Raw genomic sequence first — 14,339 nt, 5'->3', positions numbered from 1 at the left:
CAAAAGCTCATGTGTGAGGCTGTTTTAGTCAGCTTGTTCGTTGCTGCAACCAAAAGACCTGACAAGAACAATGTTAGAGGAGGAAAAGTTTATTTGAGGTTCATGATTTCAGAGGTCTCAGTCCACAGACAGCTGGCTGCATTTCTTGGGGCTTGAGGTGAGGGAGAACATCACGGCCAAAGAGAGGAAAGCAGCTCAGGACACGAGAAGCAGAGAGAGGGAGACTAAACTTAGCTCACAAAATACATAACCCCAGAGATACGCCTTCATGACCCTCTTGCTCCAGCCACACTCTACCTGACTACAGTCACCAGTTAATCCCTATCAGGAGATTAACACTGATTAGGTTAAGGTTCTCATAATCCAATCATTTCACCTCTAAACCTTTTTGCATTGTCTCACACATGAGCTTCTGGGGCAATGCCTAATATCTAAATGATAACAGAGAATCCAAGAAGTTTCAGAGGTGAATCGATCAAGTTATAAGAGCCTTAACCTAATCGGTGCATTAATTCACTTGAATGGATTACCTGGGTAGTAACTGTAGGCATGTAGAGTGTGGCTAGAGGGTCACTGGGATGTGCCTATAGTTTGTCCCTGGTGGGTAGGGAGTTCGCTCTCTCTCTCTCTCTCTCTCTCTCTCTCTCTGCTTCCTGACTCCAGGTTCTTTCCTTTGCCACACCTTTTCATCATGATGTTCTGTTTCATCTTGGGCACAGGGTAATGAAGTTGGTCATCTATGGACTGAGACCTCTGAAACTATGAACCCCAAATAAACTTTTCCTTCTCTAAAATTATTCTCATTGGGCCTTTTGGTCACAGCAATGAAAAAGCTGATTCCAACAGTCCACCCAACGCACCACACTGCTTCCCAGGGAGCTTACACCAGGTGATGTTCCCAGCTTCTGATTTCCATTCACCTTAGCAGCACTTGAAACTCAACTCTTAATATTTACCAGTGTGATGGGTGTAAGGCCTGGAACCACATCTTCACCAAATGCTTCCCAGTTTTCTTTCCCATTCCCATCTGTTGGTTTCCCCATTTAAGGGTCAGCATGTTCTGGTTTCACTGCCCCGGAAAAGTGATATGATGACAGAGAGCGGGAGGCAGAGAGAGAAGTGTTTTTTTTTTTGTTTTTTTTTTTTCCAGCTTTTGAATTTCAAAATCCTGGATTCTTGGGGGACCAAGAAAAAAAGACCTGGGAGAAGAAAAGGGAAGAAAGAGGAAACAGCAGGCTTTTCCCCACTTGAACAGTGGTGCTGGTCTGGGTAAGAAGAACATGAGAGGGGAAGTAGGGGAAGTGCCCAGTAGAGGGCTGGGGATATGGCTCAAGGGGTACCACACTCGCCTCGCATGCGTGCGGCCCAGGTTCGATCCTCAGCACCACATACAAAGATGTTGTGTCTGCCAAAAACTAAAAAATAAATATTAAAAAATTCTCTCTCTCTCACTCTCTCTTTAAAAAAAAAGTGCCCGGTAGAGGGCAGCCTGGAGTGCTGGGGCTCATGGACACCTGTGAAGGTGTGCAGGCAGGATATGGCCAGGCCGGTGCAACCCGAGTGGCGGGAACCATGGCTGCCTGCACAGTGCCAGCATGGAAACACTCCCGCTGTTGTTGCAATGTGGGAATCTGGCCTGGTGACACCAGAGCTTTCCATGAGAATCCAAACTCAGAATTGTTATAGGAAAACTCTTTTTTTTTTTTTTTTGTATTGGTGATTGAATACAGGAGCGCTTAACCACTGAGCTACACCCCCCATCCTTTATTTTTTATATTTGACACAGGATCTCACTAAATTGCTTAGGGCCCCTCTAAATTGCTCAGGCTGGCCTTGAACTTGCAATCCTCCTACCTTAGCCTCCCAAGCTACTAGAATTACAGGCATGTGCCATCATACTCAGCTGGAAGCTCTTCTTTAAAAAAATATTATTACAGGGCTGAGGATGTAGCTCAGTGGTAGAATACTTACCTAGCATTTGTGAGGCCCTAGGTTTATTTAACAATAAACAAAAGAGCATAGTAAACTCCACCTACCACCAAATTTCAATGATTATTGATCACCAATTTTTGTTTCATCCATAACCTCATTACTTCCCTCTGAATTATTTTAAAGTAAATTCATAATTCATCCTTTTCTTTATAAAGACAGGACTCTTGTTTCTAACAAGAGTATTATAGCTTAAAAAACCCAAATAATTTCTTAACATCAAATGTCCTGTCAGTGTTAAAATTTATAATTTTCTCATAAAATGTTTATTTAATGTAATTTTATTATTTATTTATTTATTTATTCAGGGAATCCAAGCCAGGGTCTTGCGCTTCCTAAGGACACGGTCTACCTGTGAGGTCTGCTTCCAGCCCTAATTTGATTTTTTACGGTTTGTCTGATCCAAACAAGTTCCGAGCGTTGAGTGATTGACATGTTTTCAAGTCTCCTTTAATCCGTTGTTTTATTCCCCTCATCTTTTCCCCTTTGCTGTGTAGTTGTTAAAGAGCCAGCTCCTTTGTCTTACGAAGTTCCCAGCGTCTGGATTTGCTGGTGTCCTTTAACATGCTCTTGTCTTCTGCGTGTTCTGAAACTGGGTATTTTATCTAAAAAGCTAAAGATCTCATTTTTTAAAATGTACACAATCTTTTCACAAGAAGGCTTAAATGCTGTCTGAGCCAAATGAAATTCCTCCTGAACTGGATTAGACCTGCTATTTGCTATCCCTAGCTTAGGTGTTACAGGATCATGGAGAAAGGAGGAAAAAAAAAAAAATGGATTTGGGGCCCTGTGCCCTGTGCTGAGCCCCAGGGAGAGAGTAAAATCCCCAGTGGACATGTGGGGTCTAGTCTGTGTGGGACATAACACATCTTACTCTTTAGAGAGGTGGAAAGACCCCAGAGAGGGGAGGGGGTCACAGCCTTCCCAGAACTTTCAACTTCTTTCTGAGAGGGGAAAAGGAGTTTTGCAAGTAATGATCTAAAGAATTTTTTAAAAAGAATCATATAATGAAAGAGACATATTTAATAATAAAGTGTGAAGAATATTGAATTAATATGACCTCCAAATTTATACCTCAAGCAAAAATGGTGGGGACATAGGTGCGATTCAGCAATAGAGCACTCACCTAGCAAATGTGAAGCCTTGGGTTCGATCCCTAGTGCTTCCCCCTCAAAAAAGAAAAATTAGTATAAACACAAGGAAATTTCATTTTAGAAAACAATTTCAATAAGAAATTTAATGTCTCATTTCAATTAGGTGTCGATTCAGTTGCATAATAATAGAAATCCAAATATGGCAGCTTCATCAAATGGGGCTTTTCCAAAGTAACAATAACTTTGGTAGAAGTCCTGCAGGCTCCTAACTGCATGCTCTGTTATAATGTGCTGTTCTTGACCTCATTATAAAAAACAGCTGCTGTATCCAGATACTCAGTCTGCATTCCAGGCAGAAGGGGAAAGACTAAAAGAAGTCATGCCAGCTAATTAGTCTCTCTAAATAGGAAAACAATAGTTTTCCTGGAAATGCCACCAAATATTCTCTTTTAGATCTCATCAGGCATCAACTAGGTTTCATGGTCTTTTCTGTTTACAAGTGAGGTAAATGTTTTTTTTTAATCTGGTGCATAGTCATCCTGAAGAAAATCAGAGTTGTTTTAGTAAGAAAAATATAGAGGCTGCATATGATCTATTAAATAGTAGCATCTGCCCCACACCTACCAGTAAACCAATATTATGGGCTGGATGTTTTCGTCCCCATTCCAACATTTTTTTTGTTTCATATATTGAAGTTCTAACCTCCAATATGATGGTATTTGGAAGTAGAACCTTGGGAAATTTCCAGATTTCCATCAGATCATGTGGGTATCTCACGATGGGAATGGAGCCTTATAAAAAGAGGAAGAGAAAGAGCTGTCTTTCAAGTGGCCCCCACATCCTGGACCCAATGGCATTTTGATCTTGGACTTCGCAGCCTGAAGAAAGGAATAAATATCCATCTGTAAGAAATAAATGTCTCTTGTTTCAGCCACCCAGTATGGCATTTTGTTATAGCAGCCTGAGCTAAGACAAGCAGCAAAATACAAATAAGGAAAAGGAGCAGAATGGCGACATTAAGAGTAAGAAAGGAAAAAAATCCAGAATATACTCCAACTCCACCGCCTGAGGTGGCAAAGCTCACCCAGCCCTCCAAACCTTAGCTGTGCCAAGTATGTAACAGGGGGCAATGGCAACGCCGACCTTGGGGATTGTTGAAGTCGTCTGGATGACCTCTGTCCACTGCCTTCTGCCTGGCAGAAGAAAAAAAAATGAGACAAGAAGTGCCAGGATGATGGGTAGCGGCCAATACAGTCTTAAATAGAGCAGTCACAGTGGCCCTTTCTGAAAAGGCAATATATAAGCAATATAGTCAGGAGGAATTTTTCTTACATAAATTAAATTTCTAAAACATGGGTTTTTACTGCTCAGCCAGCAGTAGCTGTTACCTGTGTTCACTCGGGCCACTATTACTACCAAGAGGTGCTCCTGCTCTGCTTAAAATGAATTCAGACTTCACGTTCTAAACCCCTACATTCTAAGTCAGTAAATATTTAAGAAGGTCCAGAGTGTGCCAAGAATTAGGAACGTCCTGGTAGCCCAGGCAGGGTTTCCATGTTGGGGAACATTGTAAGGGTCCGGCGAAGTGTTGGAGAAAGAGACACAAGAGATCAGCCTCATGCAACACGCAGGGGGAAGTTTATTAGGATCCGTTCAGCGTGCTGAGGCTCCAGGCAGGCTCACACAAAAAGGGAGAGCAGCCCAGAGCCCCGAGCAGGGGTCAGGCAGAGCTTAAGTACACTTTTTGGAGAGGGCGGGGGGGCTTTGCATACATCAGAACAAATCATCATGAAGCGCAGGAAAATTGAACAACAACTCTGAGACCTGATTAGTACATTCATTGGCGGGAACAGATTGGACAGGGGTGATTGGTCACTTCTAAGCGGGGTGCACATTTAAACTGATTGGTTTTAGGTCCTGCGATGTCTACGTGCCATTCTACACAGAGTCCCAAGTTATTAGACAACCAGAGGAGCCAGTGAGAATGTTTACTGGGCAGTTCGGGTATTGTTCTAACAGCTACAGAGATTACAGGTTCCGGGGGTAGCAGAGGAATTTAACAATACTTGGTCTTTTACTCTTTAACCCAAGCCTTGCGGCTTAGAATCAGCTTAAAAATGTTACCTTTACAACATGACAGAGACTGCCCGTGGCCTGCCCACTGTCTATCTAGTTTCCTCTTCTTGCTTAGTAACAGAGCTCTGATTCTGCTCATGGTGGTAACCTTTCCCAGCTTTCCCTACAGTTAGGACTGGTCATGTGACTTGACCATGAGATGGCAATGTGGTATTTCCAGGAGGACTTCTACGGAGTCGATTCTGCTAGAAGGTGAGTTTTCTGGTCCTTTCCACCTTTCCCTTCCTGTCCCAGGAGTGTAGAGGTGGTGAGATTGGCAGAAGGGACAGAGGGAAGGACCCTGGGGTCGACTCTGGTTCTGTGAGCCACCATCCCAGCCCTGGACAGCCTTTCTCCAGATGTCTTGTACATGAAAGAAGAACACTAAGATATTGAGGCAAATATTATTAAATTAATAATATACTGTTGTATATTACCAACACAAATCCTACCTGATACAGAGATTATTTTTTTAAGGATAGTCATACCTCTCTTTTTAGCCCCATTTGATTTCTCTGCTTGTTTCTGTTGCCAAAAGCTCATGCCATGCCCTGCCAATCCAATAACATGGACAGAGTTTTGAAAAAAAGGAAAAATAAGGCTTATTGCTTTGATAGCAAAGGAGAGACACAGAGGACTCCTGTCTCAGAGGCTGTGATTCTGCCCATCAGAAGGAACAGGGGGCTTTTAAAGAGGTGATTCAGAGAAAATTAGATTAGGGAGGAGAGATCAGGAAAGAAAGGTTAGAGAAAGATCAGAGAAGATCAGGGAAAAGGCTAGGGTAAAGAAGATCAGGGAAGAGAAGGTCAGGAAGGAGAAAGTTAGGGAAAAGAAGATGAGGGAGAAGAAGGATGGGAAAAAGAAAAAAAAAAAATATATATATATATATGTTTCAAAGCCACAAGGGACATAGTCAAAGCATCGGTGAACCCCTGTTACATTTCCTCTTGGTCTGTCTTGCCACTATTGAAAACCAAAATCCTTAGTAAATTAATTATAATGGGTGTACTTGGTTTTGGTTTTTAAGATAAAAAAATCCAGAAAAAAAGGCAACTATTTTGATAAAAATCAAACAGAAGGACAAAAGGATTTCCTAAGTCATTAGTGACCTCTGAGGGTCCCTCTCACCCGCTCAATCCATTTCCTCCACAGGGAAGAGACCATTGCCCCCTCAGCTCTGAGGCTTGCTGCAAGAGGGTTCTTGGGGGATCTCAGGAGGTTCCTGTCTCTGTCAAACATCTCTGTTTTCCTTAATGCACCCTGACTTCTATTGCAGGCTCCCATTCCACCAGGTGTCCTGAGCGGCCTCCTGATCTCTCAGGTCCTGCTTTCTTTCTGAACACTTCTTGCTGAATAACTTTCCAAACTTTCTCCTCAATTGAGTTATAAGCTTTAATATTAAAGTTTAGACTTTCATATTGTAAAAGTTTAGAGTTTTATATTTTATAATATAAATAATCTACTTTTCATTTATATGTTCAAATGTTATTAATACAAACTTTTGTGTTTTATCAAATAGGACTTCCTCAGGAAAATAATTTTATGTGTGTGTGTGTGTGTGTGTGTGTGTATGTGTGTATGTGTGTATCCTTTCTCAATTCATATTTTATTGAATTATATATTTCCTGTCCAATTCTTAGCTTTTGGTTATTAAGGTCATTGAAATTATTTTTTCACTTTCAAAAGTATCTCCTTTTGCTTTTTTTGCCTTAATTTTCTTCTTCCTCTTGACTTTGGGTGGTCTTCTCATTCCTTTCCTCGTATCTTAAGTTGAATTCTTTATAAAATGTTTTCTTTTTATCAACCACCAAAAAAGAAAAAAAAAATTTTTTTGAGCCATAAAGTTTCCTAAAAGTACTGCTTTGAACACATTCCACAGAGATTAGCATGGCAGGCTGAACCATCATTGTTTTCTGAATAAACTCCTTTTGTGTTCTTGATTTCCTTTCCAAGTCAATTGTTGATTCAATAAGTATTTTAAAGTTTCCAAGTAGCTGGTTTATTTTTGTTTAGGTTGTTACTTTATTTTTCATCTTATTTTGGCCGGAGAGCATAACACGCATCGTTTCTGTTCTTTTGGAGCCAGTCGAGGGTATGTTTGTGATCTAGTATGTGATCTATGAGACTGTATGCAGACTGGCCAAGAAGAGATGAAAATTATACATAGTACAGGATGGCACTAATTTTATCTCTCAGATACTTTTTCTTCAGGGCGAGGCAGGTGTTGGGCTGAAGTAAGGGTTGTGGAGTGTCTTTGTGAGTACAGCTAGTTAGTGGGGGGATTGAGCTGGGAGGGGCACCTCTCACAGCCTGGGAGTGCCTGGCTGAAGCAGGGTAGTTCAGAGAGTAGCTAGTGGGAGTGGCTAGAGAAATGGGGAACGAGTTAGGAAGTTCTACTTGGGGAAGGCTCTAGGGATGGATTCTGAACTGGAGGTAGAAGGCTCTGCCAAAGGTCAAATGTATTTGTTGGCCCATTTTGTAAGGTAGTCAGAGAGGAATCAATAAACACAGTAAGTCTTTACTAAAATGTATTGGCCTTAGAGAATTCATGCTGTTCTGTATGTTTTTTTTTTCTGAGCCTTGAAAATGTGCCCTGTTGCGTAGGTCATTATGCACAAATAAAGAATACTCCAGGGCACACTTTCTCCATCGGGGTATCTCCCCAAGCATCAGATTTGACTCTTGTAGGGGTTAAAGAAAACCTTATTCTTTGCATGTAGAAAGTGCAACTCTACCTGTAGTAGAGTTATGGTATATCTGTGGTATGAAAATTCAATGGGGGTGGCAATTAAGGGAAAAAAAAGGTCTAAAAAGATTCCTTAGGGAGGCAATAATGAGAAAAAGATTGAAAATCATTGTTCTAGAAAAACCTTATCTAGGCCTATAAAGCACCCATAGATCTTGCATTAAATCATATATAGAATGGATTTCATTAATATATTGTGGGAAACCTTATGCCATGAACAGAGAGGCTTTATCCCAAGAATAACTGTAGGGCTTGACTCAAAGATAACCATTAATAATAATAAAATATCACCTTTATCACCGGATTAAATCATGAACATGTGATTTCAACAGATGCTGGAAAGTCATTTCTCATTTTTTTTTTAAAAAAAGAGGAATAGAAATATATTACCGTAACAAAATATGCAGCTATTTTAAACAGTCCTGGCTTTATCTTTATACAAAGCAGACCGTTGTTACTAAACATAGGAACAAAACAGGAAGATCTGCCAGGCCCACCTTCACCCCAGCCTCCTGAAACAATCATCTGCCTCTAGCCAGGAGGTCCCATGCTGCAAGCAGGTCTGCAAATGGTCTTCTACTGTCCTTTGTCTGGAGTAGCTGGAGGTCTTTGTCAACCTCTGCACCAGGGGCACCTCCTGAATGGCAGTTTCCTGGGTCCCTGGCACCTGCAACTATTGTTTCTATCATGCTGCTCTAACAAAATGCCATAGACTGTGTGACTGAGACGACAGACATTTATCTCTCACAGTCTGGATGCGGGAGGTCCAAGATCAAGATGCTGATAGATGCAGTGTTTGGAGAGGGACTTCTTCCAGGTCAGAGACTGTTTACTTCCTGTGGCATCCAAAAGAGTAAGACAGCCATGTGGGGACCCTTTTAGAGGGACACTAATTCTGTTCACCAGAGCTCCACCCTCATAAACTAATTACCTCAAAGACCCCGCCCCCTAATACCATCACATGGGGGTTAGGATTTCAACCTAGAAATCCAAGGGAGAGTCACATACATGCAGTCCATTGTACTCTTCCTTCTGGATCCTTCTGGAATCCTTGGGAAGCTTGATTTCTCCTGCTGCATGCAAACCTTGTCTCATCATTCTGGACTCTGTTTCCAGCCTTACTTGGCTTGGCACACCCTCAGTCCACTTTACTCAGAGGGTGAAAGGGAGTGAGCCGGAATGAACCATCCTTGAGAGTGGTGTCTGACTGTGGTCTCAGAGGGAGCAAGAAATCTACAAAAATGAGTGTGCTAACCCCAAGTCCTGATCAGAGAAGTGGAGAGGTGGAGAACAGAATGTGGCCAGGGGACAGGAAAAGGCAGATCTTGCCCACCTGCTTCTGATGTTGGAGATGGAGTCTTGCCTCCCATGATATGTAGAGATGCCCTCACAGCAAGAAAAATATTGGGATGCCGGGCAGACAGAAAGGCCAATATCACTGCAAAGCTCTTGGCCACATTCTGTACACCAGTGGTCCTCAAAGTGTAGAACACCACCAGCCTCAGCATCTCCAGAGCACATTAGAAATGCAAATTCTTGTCCCTACCCCACATTGACTGAATCAAAAATTCTAGGAGTGGGGTCCAGCAAACTCTTCAACAAGTGTTCCAGGGGGTTTCTTTTTTGACCCCCAGCCCCCTTTTTAAACCACTCCATTGAGGTAAAGTTCACATACAATAAATAGAGCACAAGTTGGTGAGTTTTGACATATGTATACATATCTATGAAACTACTACCACCTTCAAGATAATGCACATACATGTTCATCATCCTCAACTTTCTTCTTGCCCCTTTGTGATTCCTCCTACTCCTTCCGGCCAATACACACTGCCAATGTTACCAGGCAACCACTGATTTGTCACTAGGGATCAGTTTGCAATTTTTCTTACTTTACATAAGTGGAATCATACAGCACATACTCTTCTTTGTGTTGTTTCTTTCAGTCAGAATAATAAATTTGACATTCATCAATATTGCTGTAACATTCCTTTTTAAAGATGAGTACTGTTTCATAATATAGATATATATATATTTATTTATTAACCTATTTATGGACATTTGGGTTGTTTCCCATTTGGGGCTATTATAAAGTTGCTATGAATAGTCATGTACAACAAGTATTTGTGTAGACATATGTTTTCATTTCTGTTGGATAAATATTTAGAAGTGGAATGACTAGATCATGTGGTAGGTGTGAGTTTATCTTTAAATTGGGGACAAACTGTTTTCTAAAGCAGTTGCTCTGTTTTGCATTCCTTGCAGAATGTCCTTGTTAATACTCAGTCTTTTAACATTTAGCTCTTCTAATAGATGTGTAATGGGATCTGTGATTTTTATTTGCATTTTCCTAATGCCTAATGATTTTGAGCGTCTCTTCCTGTGCTTATTTGTCATCTGCACATTCTCTTTGGTACATTATCTGTTCAAATATTTTCCTGTTTTAAATTGAATTGCTTATCATATTATTGAGTTGTAAGAACTTCTCATATATTCTAGATATACATTTTTTGTCAGATATATATTTTGCAAATATTTTCTTCTAGTCTTTGGCTTATCTTTTTATTTTTGTAAAATTGGGGCTTTTGAAGGGCAAAAGTCTTAAATTTTGATGAAGTCCAATTTACTGGTTTTATCTCTTATAATTTATGCCTTTTGTGTCATATTAAGAAATCTTGTTAAACCTAAAGCTACAGATTTTCTACTACAATTTCTTCTAGAAGTTTTAGCTCTTAAATTTAGGTATATTATCCATTTAAAATTAAATTTTTAAAAGCTTTTTTTTTTTTGAAATAAATTTGGACTTACAGAAAAGCTACAAAACCTAATACAAACAGTTCACACATACCTTTCACCCAGATTCCCCCCATGTTAATAATCATAGTAGAGTTATCAAAACTGGGAAATTAGCATTTATTAATAAGCTATAGACTATATTTAAATCTCACTGATATTTTCCTTATTGTGCTTTTCCTGTTCTAGGATCCAGTCCAGGATCCCACACTGCATATATTATTTCCTTTGTCTCCCCTAGTCTGTGACAGGTTCTTAATTTGTCATGTATTTCCTCTTAGTTTTATATATGGTGTGAGATAAGGATCAAGATTTGATATGGTGTTTTTTGTTTGTTTTGTTTTGCATATGGCTCTCTAATTGCTTCATCATTTTTTGAAAAGACTATCCTTTCCCTAGTTGAATTGCTCCAATAACTTTGCCAAACATCAGTTGAGCATATTTGGATGAATCTCCTTATACACTCTATTCCACTGAGATATCTATGTACCTATTATTAGACCAACACAGAATTGTCTTGCCTTTTTAGTTTCCCTCACCCCTCCAGTACTGGGAATTGAATCTAGGAGCACCCTGCCACTGAACTACAGCCCAAACTCTATTGCATATAAAGGTTGGGTTGTGGGCTGTAGCTCAGTAGTACAGCATTTGCCTAGCAGCACATGTGAAGTGGTTGCTAGTGTTTGATCCCAGTACCACCAAAAATAAATAAGTAAAGGAAAATAAATAAATCCAAATGGTTAGGTTATACCTCATATGAATTAAAACAGTTGCATAAGGTAGAAGAATAGAGGATACACAGTGTATATTCAAAACACAATATAATTCCTTTGAACTAATTAGAAATATTAATTAGAATAAGGCCCCACTATAATTAGAAATTTTAATTAGAATTAGGTCCCATTCACACTAGTCTTCAAAAAATTACTGAATGAGAATTTCAGTTATACTGGGTGATCTAATTTATGTTTATAAAAATGTGTGTTTCTGTGTGTTTACAATTATGTATGGAAATGAACAGAAAATATTCTGGAAGTCTGAGACAGGTGCTTTTGCAGGAGAGGGGAAAAGGATGGAAGGAGGATGAAGGAGGGCTTGCCTGTGTCCTTTGAATTTCTTTCAGTGACAAGGTCCTAATGCAGTACTTATATAAAACAAAACTTGACAAAACAGCAAATATGTCCCACTCGGTCCAATTACAGATATTACTTGTGTATATATAGAAAATGTCTCAAAAGATGATCACACAACTTTAATAGCATTTATGTATAGAGGGGTTTCAGATGATTTTCACTGTCATTCTTTTTTTAGTGTTGTTCGATGTTTTCTAGTGAACAGTTTTTGAGCATTGTTATTTTTATAATAAAAAAAGTAAAAATACATCCTTATTTTGAACAGAAACAGAACCGAGGGAATGCTGTTCATGACATGAACAGGACACTTTTAAGTCTAAGTTAGGAGAAAAAGAATATTAACAAATGGAAAAATAGATTGTGTTCCTATTTATACTTTGTAGTGTTATTCACATATAATAAAGATAAATCTTCCCAGGCTCTAAATAGTTTATTATAATACCAATTAACTTTTCAAAAGAAGAAATTTCCCATTAAAATATTTATTTCCTCCTCCCATTATGAAAATCTCTGATCATAAGTAAAACAAATGAAAAAATGTAGAGGGAGGGAGGCCTCCATTTTCCACAGGACAAGGAACTGCCACAGCACCAAACCAGAGCCCATGAAACAAACCTGCTGTTTACACGGGATGAGAACTGGAACAGGAAAGGGAGGTGCCAGGTACACCCAGGGTGGGACCAGGTCGCTGTAAAATTCTATAGTGCAAGCTTGGTTGATGGAGCTTTGACTTCACATAGAAGACATGGTAGTACAGGCTGGCCTCCAGAGACTGAGGCGTGGGGGGGCAGGGGTCCTGTAGAGAGCAACCAGTGCTAGAGTGGCAGAGAAGATGGGCTACATGTGGGGATGGTGGGGAAGGAGGAAGTGGAGACCAAGGGAAGGAGGAAGTAGAGACCACCAGATTGCACCAAGGACCCATGTGTCTCAGCCGCATAGACTTCCTGAACACCAAAACATCAGGGACATGATCCCCAAGAAAAAGGAAACAACTGAAAGGGTGTTTGAAACAAAAACAAAACAAAACTATTATATCTGAAGCATCCTAGGTTTTCTCCAATCCCCAACTTCCTTCTATTTTCTTCATACTTTTATTCCATCAGTAGTAGACCCCATTCAAAAATAAGAAATAATCAAAAGGGGATTTATGCCTAGAAATTGCTGAGAAAGAAAATATACACAAAAGGCTGATTAAAAAAAAAAACACTAAAAGAGAGCTACCTAATGAAACAGAAAAGATGTTCAGATAAATTCTCTGTATTCTCAAAGAAAATTCAGACAATACCATTTCTATAAAATGATTCCAAAGGAAACACCTAAAAGTCCAAAGAGCTGAGCCAGGTACAGTGGCACATGCCTATAATTCCAGCAACTCGGGAGGCTGAGGCAGGAGAATTGCAAGTTTAAAGTCAGCCTCAGTAATTTAGTGAGACCCTCAGCAACTTAGTGAAACCCTATGTCAAAAAAAAAAAAAAAAAAAAAAAAAAAGGACTGGGGTTGTTATTCAGCAGTAAAGCACTCCAGGGTTCAATTCCCAATACACCCCCCACACACATACAAAATGTTTTTGTTTTTTTCCTTCAACAAAGAGGTTACAAAATAGCAGAAAGAGGTAAAAAGTAAACTAGTAGATGCAGGATAAAAATGGAAGAGTAAACCATGATAGAGATGGAATCTATATTAGAAGCAACAGAACATAAGATAAAAATAACTATGTAGTTCAGCACATGGGGAACAGACTCCTGGAAATCACACAAAATGAGACGAACAACAAACCCCACGACTTGCTAATGATTCTGGAGAAAATTAATACTGTTAAAGAAAACCAAGAAAAGAGAGGTTGTCGTTTCTAAAGGTGAATTGTCACTTTTGAAGAAGGAGAACAAAAGGAATTAAGTATGATTTTTTTCAAAGTTAAACAGAGCTTCCTTGAAACAAGGATGATTTATTTATTTTATTTTTTTTTAAATTTTAATATTTATTTTTTAGTTATTGGCGGACACAACATCTTTGTTTTGTATGTGGTGCTGAGGATCGAACCCGGGCCGCACGCATGCCAGGCGAGCACGCTACCGCTTGAGCCACATCCCCAGCCCCGAAACAAGGATGATTTAAATCTTCTGATCAACAGGCTATACATATTCTGAGAAAAGTTGATATAGATTGTTCAACACCAAGATATATCTTACTGAAGTTATGAAACACTAAGGATAAGGAAAAATCTACATGGGTGTCCAGTTAGGAAACCATGTGCAGAGAGAAGAATCAGAAGACAGAGGACCAACATCTAAAATGTTCTGAAGGAAATAAAACACGACTCAAGGACTTTATATACACCAATAAAGACAACAGACAGACTGTGAGGATGGCCTTAGCCTAAGCAACTCCATTTTAAATAAACCTGCAGTCTCACCAGGCACCAGCTACAGAGCCCTCCAATATGTCAATCAGGTGTAGCCTGATAAAGACACG

The sequence above is a fragment of the Callospermophilus lateralis genome, chromosome 14 (assembly GCF_048772815.1).
Source record: "Callospermophilus lateralis isolate mCalLat2 chromosome 14, mCalLat2.hap1, whole genome shotgun sequence".
In the NCBI taxonomy this organism is placed as follows: Eukaryota; Metazoa; Chordata; class Mammalia; order Rodentia; family Sciuridae; genus Callospermophilus; species Callospermophilus lateralis.
Note: the sequence above shows the minus strand (reverse complement) of the source record.